Source organism: Strix aluco, chromosome 7, assembly GCF_031877795.1.
Source record: "Strix aluco isolate bStrAlu1 chromosome 7, bStrAlu1.hap1, whole genome shotgun sequence".
Classification (NCBI taxonomy): Eukaryota; Metazoa; Chordata; class Aves; order Strigiformes; family Strigidae; genus Strix; species Strix aluco.
This window is the reverse complement of record NC_133937.1, coordinates 18,749,819-18,770,080: the sequence shown is the minus strand read 5'-3', so window position 1 is coordinate 18,770,080 and position 20,262 is coordinate 18,749,819. Positions and strand designations below refer to the sequence as shown.

Below are 20,262 nucleotides of genomic sequence, written 5' to 3'. Positions count from 1 at the left end.
TTCACATCTTTGCTGAAGTAAATCACACAAATGCATTGCATATCTGGCAAGCTATATCCTTCCCCAACCTCTTCTATAACTAGATGCCAAGTCATGCTGTTTTACTGACTGAACTGCTAAAAATCAGAACAGCACTTTCCATAAAGCCCATGTTGCTCTAAGACCTTAGTTTGAGGGGTTGGAGATTGTGTCTTTTATTCTGAGAGGATGACTTAAAGTCAAATTGCCTCACCATAAGGCCCTTTTGGGGGTATTGGTGCTCTTAAAGCAGTATTTTGTCACACACCCTGCTCTGAGTGTAAGCCATCCCTCGTTCTTGGCTCCTGCACACAGAAAACAAAGGATGTCTTCTGTGGGCCAGAGGTAGCCATGTCTTGCAGCAAGTTGGCTTCCACCAGCACTCTTCAGAAAGCAAAAGTCAGTACACTGCTGTTGTTTACTGATCACAGTACATTATAGCACATCTTGTAACACCCATGATAATTGCCCAGAGTTGCAGAGAGGCACAATTTGATTATGAATTGTTTGTGACAGGTGACAATGCTGTTGGCAATTAGTCTGAATTGCCATGCAAATTGCCAGCAGCAGCCTATTACCAGATATAGACCTGTGAGGAGAATCACTGTGAAAACAGACTGAGTGCACTGTTACCTTCAAGGCTGGCTGCCAGTTCCAAATGTCAGGGCTGTGCTACTGCAGGTCTCTGAATCCTGTCCACCACATGAGCCACTTGACATCTTAATAGGCTTGCCAAAACAAGGAGGGTTAGCTATTCAAACCTCTGTCTCTCTCTTGCATTAACAAGTCACTTGTATTTTAAACACTGCTAACAGCACTTACTGACTATGCAGAAGGGCGATCAACACTTGGGAAAGCAGCCTTGCTTCTGTCAATGCCAGCACGATAAGTAAGGTGAAGAGGAAACAGAATGAAAATATTTAAGCCTTATTTAGTCTCAGCAAAACCTTGGGTAGTTCAACCTGATCTACTGCCAACCCACTACATCTGGACTTGGTTTCTGATGAAAGCATCTACAGAAACAAATAAAAGTGATATAACCCAGTCCTAAATAATGAGCAAGACTTTGAAAGAGTCTGTCACGACAAATGGAAACTATGCTGTTACAAATAGCAAGAACTTGACTGGTCACAAAGTAAGAGAACTGCTATCAGTGCTAAACTCCTGGCACTCTTCTTAAAGAGACCTGCAAGGGGAATAGTAATGCTGCATTTCAGTCAGAATAAAACTATACATTTCTACAAGATATGTCATGTCATCTCAACAACTTCATAGCAACTCTGAGAAGTCCCAATTGCTATGTCTATGCAAGAGTTGTCCCTGCTCTGTTGATGAAGAAATTGAAGCACAGGCAGGATGTTTTGTCTGAAGTCCCAAAGGAAGCCACAAGTGGCCTGATGAACTGAGTCTACACCGCAGTCAATTGCCAGTAGACTCTGAAATGACAAAAAGCATCCTTAGTAATACAGCAAGCCCTCTCCAGGCTCTGCTTCTCTAAATAACCAAAGGGATTTGGGCTTCATGTCTATAATCAAGATATTAAGAATTAATTAACATGCTTATACAGTCAAGTATTGACACCCTTCAGCAGACACACTCCACAAGCATGCCTAGAGAAGCATGTAAAAAAACAAAATAAAGAAATTGGATGACTCAGAAGAGAACCACTCTCTACATAACTGCTCCAGGACAACATGATCTTGAAAGCAGTCCAGGAAAGAATAGAAGTCATCTCCATATCATAACTTTACTGGACTGTGTGAAACAAGTTAGCTGCCCAGTACCTTGCAAAGAGGAACTGCCACACACGCATGGAAGCACCTTCCATCCAAACTGGCCCTACCAGGAAACAGCTTTGGTCACATCAGTGAAGCAGCTCAGCAAACAGCAGAGTGAAATATGACATTGCTACCACCCATGGTACACCAGGCCCCTGCTCAAGGAATTCAGTATGCCTGACAATCAAACCAGGTTTTCTCTCCTCACCAATGCAAAAAGAGACAACAAGAACACAGTATCTTACTACAACTCCTTCCTCCCATCTGCAACAAAATGAACACAAACAGAACGCCAGCCCTCCTGCTGGAACAATAAACTGGGTCTCCCCGTATACCATTTGTTAAGGAACCCCCAGTACAGCTTGGATGCCAGCAGGTCCAGGTTTCCAAAAAAAAAAAAAAAACCTAGGATTTATCCCTGCAACTCTGTGCACACAATCATTTTCACTAAGCAGAATCAGGTATTACCATAATTTTAAGGATGCAAACAGCTGCAGTTGCAGAAAGCTTCTGAGACAGCACACCATTTATGCAAGTGCCATACGACTTTACTAAAACAGATTTAACTTTGCCCCAACTTCCTCTGGATACTTACCTTCTTTGTAAATTCATAACTAAGTTTTCACAACATTATGTGATGTGTTCAGAGCAGGACTATCCATTCCTGATCAACAACTTTACACATGCAAAAAGGTGAAATCCCATTCAACTCTGATTAACCACCATGCTCCTGAAGCATTTGTAGCACAAAACTTTAATATTTTTAATTTTTCAGAAATTTTACATCTCGCAGAGAGCTGCAGTTTTAATTATCTCTTCATAACCCTCTACTTTCTATTTCCCAGTAAGATCAGCTACCCAGTGCTTTCCAGCAGTGAGAATCTTCCAAAAAAATGTTGCCAAAGCGTGGCTTGCAAACCAGCATAGAAGAACTTTGTAAAACATAATCCTCACTTAAGATAACAATTAGTGATGCCATTGATTCTAAACATGGACATTTCCTCATGTACAAACATGAGGGATAAACAGTAATGACAGGATCCACTTCACCTAACTAGAGTCAACCAAACATCAGGCACCTAGACAGTTACCTCTGCAGTCAATGGTGAGTGACAAGGGCTTTGAAAGGATAAGTCACCCTGTCCTAAAACAGGTATATAAGCTGGAATGAATCACCACATGGCAGTGGTTTTCCTTCTCTACTCACTGTGGAAAGAGCCTGAAAACCTAGTTTTTACACAAAGGAGTGAGATTTACCTCCCCCTAGCAAATACAGCAATAAAGCCTCTGGCACATCTTCAGGTGGTAATAGCTGAGATCATAGCCACTAACTAGATGTAGATTATAGCACACAGGCAGTAGCCCCCATTTGCAGAGCTGCTCTCATTCCCTGCTACATGGAGATGCTTAATCCTTTACAAAAGGGAAGGGAACAACTGGCACTGAACAGCCATGCAATTTCTTTTCCCACCAAAACAGCATTATATGCAGTTAGGTCGTGTCAGCTTGTAATAGACTTAAAGTTGTGGGTTTTAAAGTTGTGGTTTGTGTTTTGGCAGAGAGGTTGCCTGGACCCAACCACATTTGGTGTAAATACCACAGCTGAAGGTGTCAATTCCAGACTGGAAATGTGGTTGTACTTAAAATATCAACCAGGCTATGATGGAATATTTGGGATCCCATGGCATTAAGATAACTAATCAAATGCCAGACGGCACAGTTCCTTAGTAAAAGTGGTAGGTCTGGAACACTAAACCAGCAACTTCGTAACATGGTCACCCTTTCACCTTCCCAAGGGTCCCATGGAGGCTGTGTGGCTGAGCATTCAAATGAGATGAAAATCCTGGCACCCCTCTCTACTCTGACACAGATGAGGCCAGGGCCCTTTTCTTAAAAGCTGGGTTTGGGTCTAGATTCCTCAGAGGAAGTCTACACCCTGGCTGCAGCCATAGTGCTAAGGATGATTATTCATCACTGGTAAACTCTGGATATAACCTCTTTGGAGTACCAGGGGATCCGGACAACTGTATTAATGATAAAATATTGTAGCTGATAAAGCATAGTGCATTTAACATAACATGCTTAACATATGCTGCACTGGACATCAGATGTGGTAAGAGAGTGCTCTCAGCTACCTACACAGCTATCAGAAAAGAGCTGATTGACTCATTTCCAACCTGCTTTACTGTTCCTATATTAACAAACCCCAATTAGCTTTTCTAATTGTAAATCAGGTTGCATTCCAGAAACAGTCAATATTATTAGCTGTATTTAATAATCTGCTCTGGCAGATCCTGTTTATTCTAATGTTGACAGAGACAAAAATACAACACAAAAAGAAGGAAATACAGATTAAGTCCAGGAAAGGTTTATGTACATTATTGATCATGTAAATCCAGGCACAGCACTAAGGAATGGAAATGGAATGAGATAGTTCCTGAAGTAACATTTTAGATCATGATCATTTTTACACCTTACTCATTTACTTAAAGAGATGGCAAAAGCCCTATGCCTCAAGATAAACCCCCACTTTCACAGAATAACCATGCTGCATTCTTCATTTAAGATCTGATTTTGCCATTTCATACACAAACAGCCTCTTCACGAGCAAGTCCACCGACAGCAACGCAGTCGCTCACAGAGGCAGGCATTTCTCTTGCAAGCAAGGGTTTGAGGCATCTGTTAGTGTATGTTTGTATGTTCCTATTAAACTGATACTTACTGTTGTGGTCTCTTATCTAACGACCATTCCATGTTGTAACAAGAACATCCTTAAAATACATTTTTATTTTTACTTTTGTTAGCACTTTAATACAAATTGAGCTATGTTATCCTGAGCTACAGGGTGTGGTATTAATTTGAACTCTAGAATGTCACCAGGAGAAGAAAAGGCAGTTCACTGTGTTAACAAAATGCTCCATTATCAGTCTGCAAAACACACGTGGCATTTAGAAGACAGTGATCCTCATATCCCTGTGAACTTTCACAAGGATCTGTTACAAAATGCCATGAGCAACTGATAGATTGTTGTAGCGTTGGGACAGAAAGAAATTGGCTCCCATCAACAGTCTTGTGACATACAGCATGGCTAACACGGGACCAGAAACCCTCCCACAACGATGCAGCCCTGCACATCAGAAATCCACACCACACTTGGGGCTCTCAAACTCACGATCAATACATTGTTTGTCTTAATAAAACTAAATTACTTAGATTTGAGGATGTTTCTCAGAGAGATACAAAACACCATAAAATTTTTTCACTGATCAGCAGACAAATTAGTTTAAGTTAAGGATGTGAGTTGACAGTTATGTAGCACTGGACATCTTCAAACGGCTGTGCAAACATTAAATCAACTTTGCTGCATCTGTATGAAGTAGGTATGTGTTATTAGGCTTATTTTCACACTGGGGAAACAAAGAAGCACAAACTGAAATTTTTGAAAAGGTGTTGTGTTTAATTTTGCTTCCACTGAAATCAATGGAAAAAACTGTCAGTGCCAGATCTGCATTTGCATGGGGTCCCTTTATACCCCTCTGGCAGGGCAAAGCATCATTTTAAGGCTCTTGACCTTGCCAGGCACTGTAATGAAGCCTTAGTGGAAATAAGAATTAGGCCTCTATCAGCCTGAATGGGAATGGATTTACATAGGCACTGTGTGCTTTTGAAAATCCTACCCACAATAGCTAGATGACTTGACCAGGCTTGTGATGGAGACAGTATGACAACTAAGTCTGTCTGACGTTAGTGAGCACTAGATTAAATCGGCCCCTCTGAATATGTGTCTAACTATAGAAGAGGGCTCAGTCACACAGAAAAGTTTAAATTATTTTAAAGGATATTTTAAAAATAGAAATAGGTGCAAAACATTTGATCTGATAGTTCTGTTGACCATTCATTACTAGTCTGCTCAAAAGTAAGTCCTGTCTGTGCTAAGCTACTTTAATGGGAGAACAAGATAGATCTGCAGTGGGTGTCCATTGTTAAAAGAAGGTGATATTGACCAAGTTATTTTGTTAACACATGCGTAAAAGATGGACAAAGGCAGAAAGGCTGAAGGAATCTTATAAAAGTAAGACCCCAGAAAAGTATCCTGGCTAAGATGATGGACCAGGATGAGGGACTGAGGCTAGCTACCCTTGCTGGATGCAAACACACTGCATTCACTGTATATGGATACTTCTTTCCACTAGCTTCCAGCGCGATTAAGTCTGAGAGATATCCTGTGTGTGAATATATATGAATGACTTGGGACCGAAATGCTGTTTCAAGAAAACCACCCAAGTTTGTTTAAAACTTTATCAGTACAGTAAGTTGTTCCCTCCATCCTCCCCCTCCACCCCCAACCAGTGGTTACACTTTAACCATGTATGGAAGAGATTTCTGAGGTCTGAGTCATTAAAACCTACAGAGAATAAAAGAACTTGGCGAATATGAAAGAAAAGCATTTTAAATGGCTCTGGGACAGCCTGCTCCCCCTTGCTACTGAAGACGTGATAGATGAGTTGCCATTTATGTGTAGGAGCTCACAATTTGAGGTTTTGGACAAGTCTATAAACTTAATTACATGCAATGTGCCCCAAAACAGGTTCAAATACAAATTATCATGCCAAAAACTGTGGGAAACCTTTTGATCTTATTAAAAAAAAAAAGAAGAAACCAACTTGTCTTGTGTGCTATCCTCAGAAAAACTTCCTGCCAAATATTCTTGTCCCTGCCAAAAACTATGGTATTTTTGGATAGTTTCTTGTTTACAACCCTTCAGTGTGCATGAAACAGTAATGTTTTGCCATTTTTAGGAGCGGCTGATCACATGAAGAGCTCTAAGACAATTTAAAGTTACAATCTCCTCTCTCAGCACATGACTTATTGGGGAGAACATTACATCAGTCTTCCTCTTCCTACAAGAAAAAGACATTTCAGGAAGAAAAAAAACCCCCAAACCAAACACAACACTTTGAGGAAAGATCCAGGATACAGGAAACTTTGTATGGAAGCTTACAAAATAAGACATTACCCATAAGCATGTGGAATTTACAACATCCTGCTACTGGTAATACTATAAGATGCAAATAGAATTAATGGAGATGGCTTTTTTTGCCCCCCCTGCATATTTTCAGAAGACATTTATCCACACATCTACCAGATTTGCCTTTATGAAAAATGGATTTTCTGACATGGAACTTTCAAACCTTTTAGGATGTTCCTATTCAGAGTGCTGCTAAGTAATCACAATTCAGTGTGATGTTTCCTCCCTGAAGATAATTCAGCAGGACTCAGATTCTCAAAGAGCTCATTTACAAACTGGGATTCAGGAAATCTGAGCTTTATTCCCAGTCTTCTTCAATCACTGCACTACAGAGCAGTGTCTCATTTTCTCAATTAAAAAGCAGAACTAAAACCACCAGTCTCCTTTTCAAGCACTTAGAAAATGATCGATACTCTATAAAAGCTTTGCACTTCTATCACCATGTTAAGTACTCAGTCTCTTCACCCCAAAACAACCAGATTTTGACATTTATTTGCTGTATTCTCCTGGAATATTCCAGCTAACATTTATGCCAATTCAACCACAGCAGCATTTCTCCAGACTTCACTTACTCCTGCGTCAATCCAGAATAACTGATTTCAAACACAGTTACTCCAGGTCTCAGTTCTACTGCTGTAAATCCAAGTTATGGTCCTCATCATGGAATCTGATCCATGCCAGTACTTGCAGCCATACAGTTCCTAACCAGGAGGAGAGCTTTTGTCTGCCCAATCACAAAAAAATTTGGGATGAATAACACAGAGAAAAACAGATCCAAAGTGATTCCTAGTGCCATTTGATTTCTGATGACATCATTAATGATTCCTTTACTTCTACGAATCCCACCTTCTCTCCTACCCCAGCCATTTCCTGATTCACAACATGAATAAACTGGGAAGAATGAGAATACTGAGTGCATTGAAAGACAAATCCACTTATACCTTTTAATTACTTCACGGATTACAGTCTTTCTATGCATGCTATCCACAAGAAAGTGTATCATTACAGATCATTAGTACGCTATTCTTCACAAAATACATTTGTTTCATATAATCTTTAAAGAATCACTCACACATCATGCAGAAAATAATATTTAAAAAATACTCCCTAAAATCTTTTCACATTTTACCTACTCTCCGTTATTCACTAATGAGGACCCAAATTTGCAGTTTGTCTATTTTTCTTCAACTTTTTTTTACTCTAACATCAGAATCAGCAGAGTTAAAAATTATTTTGTCACACAGAAGAAATCAGGACACTGAGTGAGGATGAAGACTCTGAAGAGGTATCTAAAAGTGAACTGCAAAACAGGTTAGCTAAGATTTGAGTGCCAAAAGCTTCTCATAACCTCGCAAAATGATGAGAGGTAGACAAAACAGAAACAGGCTTCAGAGTTTATTCTCTGTGAAAATTAAGTGGGTCTAACGAGTCTTGGGAGCTCAGAACATAAGACTGTGGGAACTCAGAAACTAATCAAGTCAGGGTCTGGATGGGGTTTCTTGTATGACAGGACACCCCTGAGTTATGTGCACTTGGCTCTGGAGAATCTACCACATACAGAGCCAGCAGATTTTAATGGAATCTAAAAATAATTTAGAAAGTTACATTAAAACATGTGTTAAACATTACTGCAGCTTGCATAGTAGGGTACATCAACATAAATCTCTGCTTCCCTCCATTCAGTTATTACCAGAATTTACAATCAAAAATAAGAGACAAATATCTCACTTCTGTGGATTAATTGTAGTAAAGTGAGGCAAAACAGACACGCTCTATGTGACAGATGTGACTCTCTCCTAATAAAGCTTTCAGCAGATCTTTAATTCAGCATTCTGTATGGATAAATACAGATGATGCAGTTACCTGAAATAATCTGTTTTCATATTTCAGTATTTTTATTATATCATTACCTAAAGGTCCAGTCAAAGCCTATCCCTAATGTGTTAGGTATAAGCCTATGTATAAGACTATAGTTCTTATCAGACTAGTTCACAGCCAGTACAGACAAATGAAGCATTATTGCATTCACCGGTGAGGAAACTTAACACAGATCAAATAACATGCTAGAGATCACACAGAGTTAGGTATTAAACTTATTCCTCCTAGTGAGCCCCAGTTCACTGCCAAAGCTTGTTTTCATCTGCCACACGGCAGGCTGGACAAGGCTGCTGTGCCACTTATGCCTGCATCTAGTTATTTTTCTCTCTCCCTTGTTGGCCATGGACTACAGGCGTGCAAGACACTAAACTATCATATAATGGTCGTACAGAGAGGATAGTTTGCATAAGGGGAGACCATTCAGTCACCTCAGAGAAGTCTCACAAAAGAAGTCTCTCCTGTAGAACACGCAGGAAGCTCTCTATGAGGTGCTTTAAAAGCTATTAACCATGCTCTGGGTTCTGGCTCTTCCTCTAAATGACTGCCTCTATTGAACTGTTTGCCTCAGGAAGTTGTGGAATAACAAACTTTGTCATTGAAACTTCAATGAAGTCATCTGGAAGAGCTTAACAGGAAACTGAGGCATGGTGTTCAGTACTGTTCAGCCCCCTGAGTTCAGACCATTAACAGCCATGTCCAGTCACTGGGAGAACTGGGGAGGCACTCAGGGGTGCTTGAGAAGGCCCTGCAGAGTGGGACTCCTCTCCACTTGGGAGCAGCAGCAGGTAGCCCTTTGTCTGCAACAATATATAATATAGCTCCAGCCTTTCAGAACAACCATAAGTTACTAAGCAAGCAGATGAATAACTAAAGGAAACATTAAAGTTGAAGTCCATCATGAGAAAGAGACTGGGTTACTATCTTCAGCCATCACCCAAATCTACCTAAGTCGAAGTGTTTTTTAAATGATCCTGGAGTTAACCTCTATCTGCTTAATTTAAGCCTGGTTTTCCCAAGCAGAACAGATAGGCTCATAGCCAGGAGCTATGTAGAGCAAAATCCAGATAGCCGCAGTTTTAATTTCTCAAACCAAAACCTATAGAACAACTACACAGCTCTCACAAAGCACAGGCTACCTGTGGCCATAGGAATGCCCAGAGTAGCCATATCCCATTTTGGGGAAGCACTGGCTATTTGCTCCCATGCAAATCTCAGGTGAGGTGAATATTGCAAGGACAGATGCATGTGATTACTGGACTAGAATAAAATTGGAAAGCAAGAGTGAAGGTCCTACCCAGATATCAACAACAATGCTTGTCTTAAAGTCCAAGTGTCTGCATGTTCACAGAGACTGGAACTTTTAAAATGAAAGGAATTCTTCCATATTTATGCCAGCATAACCAAGAAAGACCTAACCTTAGGTCTATTCTGAAATGTTTTAACTGTGCTACTAATTATGTCAAATCATCACGTTTGAGTCTGGCCCTAAATGGTTCCAGCTGCAGCAGAGAAATCTAGAACCAAATCCAAATTTTAAGTTTCTAAGGCTTAATATGACCCTCAATTTTCTGTTAAATAAACACAATCATTTCAGCCCCAAATTAAGTAAGTTATTAAGAAGGCTTGAAGTTGAGACCATCTTACTCCCAGCTTTAGTAATAAATTTCTCAACTTGAATTTGCAGTTAGATGCATGGCATCTCTTTTACTTTTTTCCAGGATGTTCATTTGGATAAATTTAACAGGCAAGAGATGCTATCGGAGAATGGAATCAATCAGGAATGCAGTTACAACAGAAAGAATTTCAGCAGACCATAAAAGAGACAGAGAGGAAAAAGAAAACCCTGCTACAAGAGTAGTCCAGCAAAATGCAACTGTAGTGAGTTTGGTCTGCTTCCCAGTACTCCAGGGGGAATTCTGCTATTTGCTGAGTTTAGTGAATGTAATCTAGTGCCGAAGGAAAACCGGAGGGGGAGGCTGGGGGGGGGGGAAGTGCCGCTGTTTTCACCATTTTCTCAGTTCTGCTTCGTATGAGAAAGCATACAAAAGACAGAGAAATTATTGTATTACTGTAAAAGCACACAGAAACTTGCAAAGCAGATGTTCTCAGCACACATAAGAGGGACTGATTAGACACTGAATAAAACTATGCAACCAGCATAAAAAAAAAGTCACTCAGAGATAAATCAAGAAATAGGGGACTCAAAAAGTAGTTTGGAAACAACATCTGTGGTGATAAGTAAGTCTCATTTTGTTACACAGTAAAAGGGACTTAATATTTTCCACTACACATTATACACAACACCATTTGAGTTACTTTCCTCCGATAATCTCAGTATGCAATATTAGGGAATTTATAAATAATTCAGAACAGATATAAACAGTTAACAGGAAATGTAAAATGAAGTACTTCAAACAGAATCTACCTCCAAAACCAACAGCTATCCACAAGTTATTTATAGCAGAAAATTTGGAAGAGACTGGAAAGGTCTTAAATCTTCTGAGGTTTTAAATACTTACTTCTTGCAGCCAAAATCACATCAGTTGAATATATCCCAGGAAAAGTTTAAAAAGCTTGCATTAAGGAGCTTAACTAGCTGAGAACATGATGTAGCCTTTCCTTTGGACTGTCCAGCCATAAGCATTTACTCATTCAACAGAAGCACATAGTGTAATACTGTAGTGCAGCTTTTTACGTAGGGATGCCAAGGAGGGGGGAGGGAGGGGAAAGCCCTTCCTCAAAGGTTTTAGTTCAGCCCACTCATTAAAATACAGAGTGGAAACAGCTGTTGTAGAAAGGAAGAGGATGTCCAGGCAGTTTTTGATTAAGTTTCTTAGGTGTAAAATGGTTTTGTTCTGGAATCTCAGTAAGAAAACCAATTTTCCGTCTGAATTTCATTCTTCCTCTGCATTGCTCTTACAGAAACTGTCTCTAACTCAGCTCAGAAGTAAGTATGACATAGTGGATAGCTAGCTCTCCATTTTCAAAATCATTACATCTCACTAGAGGAAAACAGATCCCTCTGAAATCCTCTCTCTCCTCCCTGCAAGGACTAGTACAAGTATGTGTATGCTTTATAGCACTTAAATCTTCGTGTAATGTAATACTCGATTCATTTCAAATGACTGCCCACCAAGAAGTCCTAAGAAAACAACAAATACTATCTCACGAATAGCAACATTTAGAATTGATGGCATGCCTCTTACAGATTGTCACCTCAAAAGTTAGAACTAGGTAAGGAACAGAAGTAAGAACAATGAAAGTTCTTCAACTGTTTCTTGACATGGAGACACTGAATAAACGAGGATTCTTCAGTCTGAGAAAATGTTGGCAGAGGGGAGATGAGAGAGCTCTATTAAACTGTGAAAGGCACCAAAACCACTAATCTGGGAACTCATTCCTTCTGGTAACAGAAGAACTCAGGTGCACTGAAAGAAATCTTTAGGCAGAAGTTTTAAAACAAACAAAAGGAGCACTTTTTCACATCATACATAATTGGATTGCAGAGCTCATTGCCACAGGATCTTATGGAGGTTCACGGTGTGAGCAAGCTCAAAAAATGAGATTAAAAAAAAAAAGAGAGAACAATCCTAAACTAAAACCCCTACCTTGGGAAGTTATTAAACCACAAGTTACTAGAAGGTAAAGTAGCAGTTTGCATTTGCCTTCTACCCTTCCCCTAGACCTGTGACACTGACCACTGCCAGAGCAGCAGACTTCATTAGAAGGATCTTTGAGCCACACCTGTGTTCATTCTTATACTGTCATTTATCTAATTTTCACAACAGTCCTTAATGAGAAATTGTCTGTATGATTAGGTCCATTTCACAGATGGGGAATTACCTATGTACATTAAGGCCCAAAGCAGCACAGCTCTTTGGAAATTTTGACTAGTAACCACAATTCAACAGTTAGGTGCTACCCTTAAAAGTCATCCTGAAGTGACTTTGTATATGCCAAGGGCAGCACCTAAGGTGGCCTGCCTTTCAAATCCCTGCACTTGTGATGGTTTGCTGTTCACTCCAGTATAACTACTTTCATGTGCAATGTTATTCACCAAGAGTTTTTCCATAATGATTTCAGCAGCTATTACTCCTGTTTTCTTTTCTCCCTCCCTTTGCCTACAGTTACAAAAACTAATGCATTCTGATAGTGAAATCCTATTGTAGCAAAGCTATTTCAAATACACACATGCTTTTTATATATTGTCAAATAGCATTTTTCAGTGTAAGGCAAGCAGACTATCACTGGGTAATGAGTGTTCTTATAGCAGCAACTAGCAAATAGTTCATGCAATCAAGGTTTTTTTTCAATAAAAGACATACTTTAAAAATACACTTGTAGTGGCCAAGCATTCACTGAGTGGTAAAAGGCATAACTGGCCCTGCTGGTTCAACAGCTGGTCTTAATTAATATTGAGAAACAAGATACTTTTATGGAAAATAAGCGATTGACTTGAGATCCTTTTCAGATCAGGTCTGAGAAAAGGAGCCACAAACTCTGCTTCCCTTCTCTGCTCCTAATTTTAAACAGGGCCTTCATAGCTGTTTGTCTTTCCTTGTGTGTTTAATGTTTCCCGGAGGCCTGCAAAGGAATGCAAAATATTTTAGTTCAGGGCCTCTATATAGTTGTAATAGGAAATAGATGTCTCACTTAAAGAGATGGTTAGTATAGAAACAGAGATTATCTGAATGACAGCAGAGTCTTAACTGTTTATTTCAAAGGGAAGGAAAGGACAGATAAATATTTACTGCTTTCCATCCACATCGTAGAATACAGATGCTGCCTATTTTTGCTTATTACTTGTCTAAGTAATCCAGGTTAAGGTCTGGTACTGTTCTCTTTGTCAAAAATTTTTCTTCATGTTAAAAAGAAAGTTCTGATGCCATCTTTGCCAGATAGTTTCTTTAAGCTGCAGAAGAGCCTCACAAAGAGAAAGCTGGTTTCTAAATCCTGGGCTAGTCAAGGCTTTATGCTTGTACAAGATGTGCAGTCACTAGAAACTAGCAAATCACAGACTTTTTGGTCTACCTGAGAAAATACATGTTTCCTGTGCAAATCTTCACACCTACATTGAAATAGCCTTTTGGAAAAATTCTGAGTGTTTCAGTGCTAACAGGTTGAAAAATGGTGAAGACACAAGGCTTCGCCTCTTACTCCTATCCCCTCTCTCACTTCACCCAACCTGAAGAGTACATGCCATCCCCTCCCCAGCAGGGCAGGGGATGATAGAACAAGAACAGATGTTCTCTTTCCTCCTGCACAGGCCCAAATCAATAATCTTTAGGTCCTGATCTTTGATCCATTCATAGCAGCAAACTGTGATCCCGACTCTCCTTCACCACTGTTTCCTGACAGGTCCATCCTTTACCTCTTTCACTTTTACCATGTATCCACTGCTAAAGAACCATCAGAATTAAAAATAACTTCAAAATAACTTGCCTTTCCTAGATGCAGTCTTACCTTCCCTTCTTCAAGGCTTGACTAAAACTGATGAGATCCCTCCTCCCCACCCCTTCTTTCACTCTTATAATTAAAAGTTGCATAGTAACTCAAGAGGAATCAAGAGGGCCTTGGAGGAAATCTCATTATCTTCAGTTTCAACTACACCTCTTATGTCAGAAGACATTAAGGAAATTACTGATGGAGTAACTCATGTAGGTGCAACACGGTGGAATGCTGGTTATCAAAACAACAGCCAAGATGCAATCAGATATTCTGCTCAGTAGATGAATGAGAGATCAATACACTGATGGGACATGTTCTGGGATGCTTCCATGTCCACAGGCATTCCTCTTTGTATAGCAACTCCATCAAAATAACCAGACTTGTGACAATTCAATAGCTAGACAGGAAGTCTCTTAGGTGTTACAGAGGTAGACAGCCTTCAATAAATGATGTTTTCCTCTGAACAAGTGCACTAGCACAAAGCCTTCAAACACAAGTGTTTTTACAGATCAGGAAAGTCATTATAGTGTTTGAAGGTGCAAATGGATAGCCTTCAGTATGCCCAGTTGATGAGTTACACCTGTGTTATGAGCTGAAACAGCATAAAAATCTATTGCAGCCACTGCAACTCAACAAGAATTTCTGTGGAGTTTCTCAGGGTTTTCTCCTTGTCTCATTTTAAAAAAATAATTTTTTAAAGTAATAAATCAAGTTTGGGATATCAGTGAGTTTCTCCTAATTCTGTCTCCTCCTTACCCTCTTCCACTGGATGGAACAAAGAGATGAAAAGGAAAGGAGAGCAAAGGTTAGGGATGGAGAAACAGAAAGGATGGGAGAAAAATTTTTCAAGGAAAGGAAGGGATTTCAAAGTTGAAAAGTAAAAAACTTTTTGTCCTGTTCTGAAACATAATGCAGCTAATCCTGCCATTAAAACATAAGATCTTCTTTTGCCACATTTTGTTTTACAGTTTTGATCAGCAATTGTTTCTGTCTGGAAACACTCATAATTATTTCAAACTCAATATTGAGAGGGAGAAGGCAGTTGCAATATATATGGACTGGATGGCTAAATGTATCAAAAGAAGGACCCTTCATCTTTTGGTTCTGGAATGGCATGTACTGTATTACTAGTGATGCTATTATCTTTGGAAAATTTGCAGTGATTTTAGTGACAGCCAGATTATTAACTTTGGCTTCAGACCATTGTTTCTATGATATAATCAGGGGGTTCATGGGATCTTTCTCAAATTCTGCCACATTTGACTTTTTCAGGCCATTTCTACAGTCTACCTTGAAAAACAGCTTTCTGTTTTCACAGAGGCAAGACCACTGAAAACCTTCCAGTGGACAACATCTATCCTGACTGGTCTCTCATCACAAAACCCTGAAAGTTAACGAAGGGCTACTGTTCCTTAACTAGCATCTGCAAGCAAATCAGTGGGCCCTCTGGATAAGATCTCAATTCCAACTTTCAGCCTAACATGTACTAATAAATTCCTCAGCAGTGCTATCTTTTAAAAAAATAAGCACTTTCTCAACAGACACCAGAAAGTTGCCCATGCCCATTTTGATGGAGGTCACCACAAACTGATATGCTTACACTGAAGTCCCGTGGGATATTTTAATACCCATCCTGAGCACAGAAGGCTCAGATTTCTCAGGATCCATTAAAAAAGTGCACATGCTTTATGGAACCAAACTGAGATTGACCTAACTCGGAAATCTGGCAGGCTGAGACAACGTGATCAAGCATCAGAGACGCTAAGCAGAACCTCAACAGTCTCAATCTGTTCTTTGGATCTTGAAGCCTCTCCCTTCCAGCTAACTTCCCCACCCACCCCGACAGCACTCTGGGAGTGGCTCTTCTCACCAGGGAAGCAAAACTTTCTTTTAATCTGGTTCATGGAAAGTTTTGTTGGTTTTCTTTCTCCAGCCCACTTAGGCTAGAAAGAAATATTAGTCCCAAACAAAACCCAGTATAACTCTGCCCATCTCTGGACAGTTCTTTTCAACTTGCAAGGAAGGAATCCCACAACTGCAATTGCTTGTGGCTCATTATGGGAATGGTGGTGTAGCACAACCACAGAAAGAGTTGTACCAGAATGCTTTGAGCATAGTTATTGTAGAGCACTTTGAGATGCTTTCATCCAAAAAAAGGTTTTACGAAAACAGGGATTAGATCAATTCTAGGGCTATTGTGATCTCTAAGTATAGGAAGGACTTCCCATAAATTCAAAGGGTAATAGAGACAATTGGATACATAGGATGAATTTTATTCCAGCTTGTCTTTAATGATACAACATGGGATATAGAAACTGAGCTGTGGAGCATAAACAGTACAATCCCAAGGCATAATAAATGAATTTATTTCTGATCCAAAGTCTGCTTTCAGTAACATGAATCCTATTACTGTTTTCAGTGGGCTTTGCATCAGTCTCCCCTGAGCAACATGAAAAGGATATGAAGTCAGACAACTAGAGAAACAAGGACAGCGTAATTTCAGCAATGTAGGGGAAAAAATTTACTTTCCAGAAAAAAGGATCTGGGAGATAGCACAGATTCAAGTAAACCAGTATTTGGGAAGAAGTATGATTGTCTGTACTTCCAGAGCAATGCACCTAGCACTTCTGAAGACCTAGAACCAAACATCTGAATTTACTCTTAAGTGCTGTGCTCAAGGTCACCTAAAGAACCTGTGACACAGTAAGAAGCAGAGTCTGGAAGCCCTAACCTAGCACCTTCCCTCTTTGGCTGCTTAATGTTCTCCAGATAACTCATTTCCCTCCTGATTACACGGTGGTATCTCCCCCTCCACAAAGGACACACCATTTCTGATAAATCATTCTGTATGTTTACCACCTACACTGCTTTGAGCAAAAGTCCAAAGCACCCTGTTCCTTTCCCTGAGCTGGGTCTAGGGTAAAGGCAGGTTACTATCCACAGACACTCTAAACTGTTACTTTCAGTCTAGGCTAGAGAGGTATCTCAGCCACAAAGTTGCAGTCTGGGTCCTCCCTCTGCCTCTTTCTTGGACTTGGCTGAAGCCTTATCACTAGCTCTGCATCCTCTTCTCTCCTGTTTCCCACTGCAGCTCTGGTGGTCCCCTGCATGCAGCACAGCTGCTTCTCCTTCCCTGTTGCTGAAGCTTATTTCTAAAATGCCTCCTTAAAGCAGATGTTTCCCATGTGTTTGACCCTTTATTTTCTTCCCCACCCCAACTTGTTCTAATGCAAAGTAACAATTCATCTCCTTGATCTGTGCAAGCATCCCATAAACAGCCTGCCCAGCTTAGTTCTGGATCAGGCAGAAAGCAGCAGTCTCTGACTTTTTCCCTATGATAATACATGGGGAGGAGAAAAAAAAGAAGGTTTAACCTTGGCACAGGCTTTGGTTCCCATTTCACCTTCCGACTATCAGCTTTGGCTTTGGTATTTTTTGGTTTTCCTCCAGGGATGAAATTTAATTTCTTGGAAATATTTTGTAATGCAGGATTAATATCTGCATCATTTGCCACTGCTCCTTCTATTTCACCCCCTGTTTTCTAGCTGCCACTAAAGTCTTATAGATATAATTCTTGAGTTTATAGATACTTCACAGGTCCCATCCCCCTTCTCTGTGACATTTCCCTCTCTCCAGCTGTCTTTCCTTGGCACCAGTGCCTGCAGTGGCAGTAGACTTTTATACAAATTACCTTTGCTCTGCTTCATGTTTCCAAAATTGGTTTCAGTGTCAGGCCAATTCAAGACAATCTCACAAGCTTATGTTAACCATAGATCAAACCTAAAAGGAACACACTCCAACTGGACTGGTACTGTAGCAACAGTTTTAGGGTACTACAACTTCTGCTCACTTGTATGTAGAGATAGGTTTTGTGGTTGAGAGGGATGGGTGCAGCGCTTCCATACACTCCGGTGCAATATGTGTTTCTCTGAGCAGACCTACTCACTTTAGGCCAAGTCCTGAACACTGTCATCAGTCTACAAAAGGAGCACATAACGCTCCGTAGTCTGGTCAACCAGCCCTGCCCCAAGGACTGGGTGACCATCAGATCATGAAGTGCTAGCAGCTGCCAATAGATCAGATCAGCAGAAGAACCCAAGCACCCAGAAACCTGGAACTAGTCATACAGATTTTGTCCAAACCAGGGTCAAAGCCCTCTGAGTGGAGGCTTACAACAGAGACAGTCCACAAAGTACTTGTCAACAGGGATTTCATTCTTTAAAGTCCTGAGTCGGGTCTCAGTTCCGAGCTGGGAGTACCCAATAGCTGTGCTGTGTCCTGCAGCCATGGCACTTGTCATGCTGCAGAACTGCTCACAAACGGACTTGAGCTGGCAGAGCCATCAGGCAGGACAGACAGCGTGACCTGCCCCCTCACTTCACTGGCAACTGTGTCAGACAACAAAAGCTGGTGACAGAACGTCCCTTTTCTGACAGCATTACTCCTGAATTTGCTGTCTCTGTGCAAGTAGCTCTCCAGCATTTGATTTCCCACATTCCGCAAGTGCTCCGATAAAAATTGCTGCATTCAGCCAAATGTTTAGTAACTCCTCTGATAGCTGTATACTAAAAATGGCTGTGGGGGTGAGGGAAAGCAAAGAGAAGTGTAATGGTCTGAGAACATTAAGTGCAGTACTGGGCAAAGAAAAATTTTGTTTTCCAAATGCCACATGCAAATTTGTTGCAGGGACAAAATGGGCACGTAGGCACTGAAAAGCCCTAGGCAAAGACCTTCATTTCATTTCCAACCTTACCCAGAGTCTCTCTCCAGGACTTGAGCTGAGTCACTTCATCTTATAAACAGGCAAAAGTTTACATTAATGCTACATATATCAAGGTTGTATACCCAGTTATACCCAGTCTTTCACTATACTTGCAGTTTGCTCAGATCTCAGATGAAACCTCAAGGCACCACAGAACAAAATTGGCAGAAACCTACGTAATTTTGTAGCACTGCCATGAAATTATTTTTACGAACTACTAAGAACTTGCACTTGTTAGTTTTAATAAGCTAAAAGCTTCCCAGCAGTATGGGCAAGATTGAATGCATTTGAATGATGAATTTGGCTGTGTCAAAATTCCTCTGGAGCCCAATACTGCCAACAGACAGCAAGAAGGAAAAGTAGCAACTGATGCCACTTCTTTCTCAACACCAACAATCTCATGTTTCATGTACTCTTTCTCTTTGGTTTTGGTTTTCCAGACCAGAAAGGACCTCACTTTTTTTTAATTTTTATTTTACGGCTATCTTGTGTCCTAGACAGCTTTGCTCAGAGCCAGCCGCAGATATCATCAGCACTATTTCTCTCTTCCTACATAGTCCACTAGACTTATAGATTTACTCAGATTCCATTTGGCTGGAAGCTCATTATGCAGTGTTTCCTATAGCTCCAGGCAACAGATAAAAACATCTGTACCACTCTTGATATTGCTGTAAAAAAAGAAAAGGAAAAACTGTGAGAAGCCTCAAGAATTCAGCATTAAGCTAGAGAAAAGAAATTAAGTTCTGGAAGCACCAAAGCAATAAAAGAAGCTTCCCAGGTGGAACACAGAAGAAAAAGAAAAAAAGTGTAGAGCTCTGAAAAACAGTAGGTAATGAAGGAATACTTGCATTTTGATCAGGGTAGACCAAATAAATACTTACTGCTTTTCAAGACAGGAACTTTCACAGACTTTATTCCATTCTGCTAGTACACAGAGAATGTTGGTAGAAAGCCACCCAAGTGTCCTATCCTCAAAATCTGCAAGATGCTTTCAATCAGATCTGGATACTGAAGACTTTTCTGCTTGAATGTGAAGAAGTGGCAAGAGAGAATTCTCCTATCCATTCCTGGCTATTTCATATTCAAGCTTATCTCATAGCTAACAACTTCTTTTCCATTATTAACTACTTCCCAAACTTGTTATATTGCTTCAAATCCTGTTTTCACTCTTTTTACACCTTCTGATGTTAGTTCCTAGACCTGCAAATCCCCTTCTCCAGTCACCATCGTCTCAGAAATCACCTTTCCTTCAAACATTTCTCACCCTTCCTCCTATAAGCAGCTGTGCTGTATGTAGTCATCTAGGCATGATTTAGACTGGAGGCTCTACAGTGCAAAAAACAGGTCTT

The 20,262-nt window shown here is 40.3% G+C and overlaps 1 protein-coding gene across 9 annotated transcripts in view; it reads right to left on the bottom strand.

Annotated features, from left to right (window-relative positions):
• The window catches only part of SORBS1 (sorbin and SH3 domain containing 1), a 173,487-nt gene that overhangs the window by 105,948 nt on the left and 47,277 nt on the right, over window positions 1-20,262 (bottom strand). For 2 of the 9 annotated variants that reach the window (XM_074830697.1, XM_074830715.1), the window contains exon 1: window positions 11,223-11,371. The exons of the other annotated variants lie outside the window; for them this stretch is intronic. The gene's annotated coding sequence lies outside the window, so the exon portion shown is untranslated. Of the gene's footprint in view, window positions 1-11,222; window positions 11,372-20,262 lie in introns of those variants that run through there. 9 annotated transcript variants of the gene reach the window in all.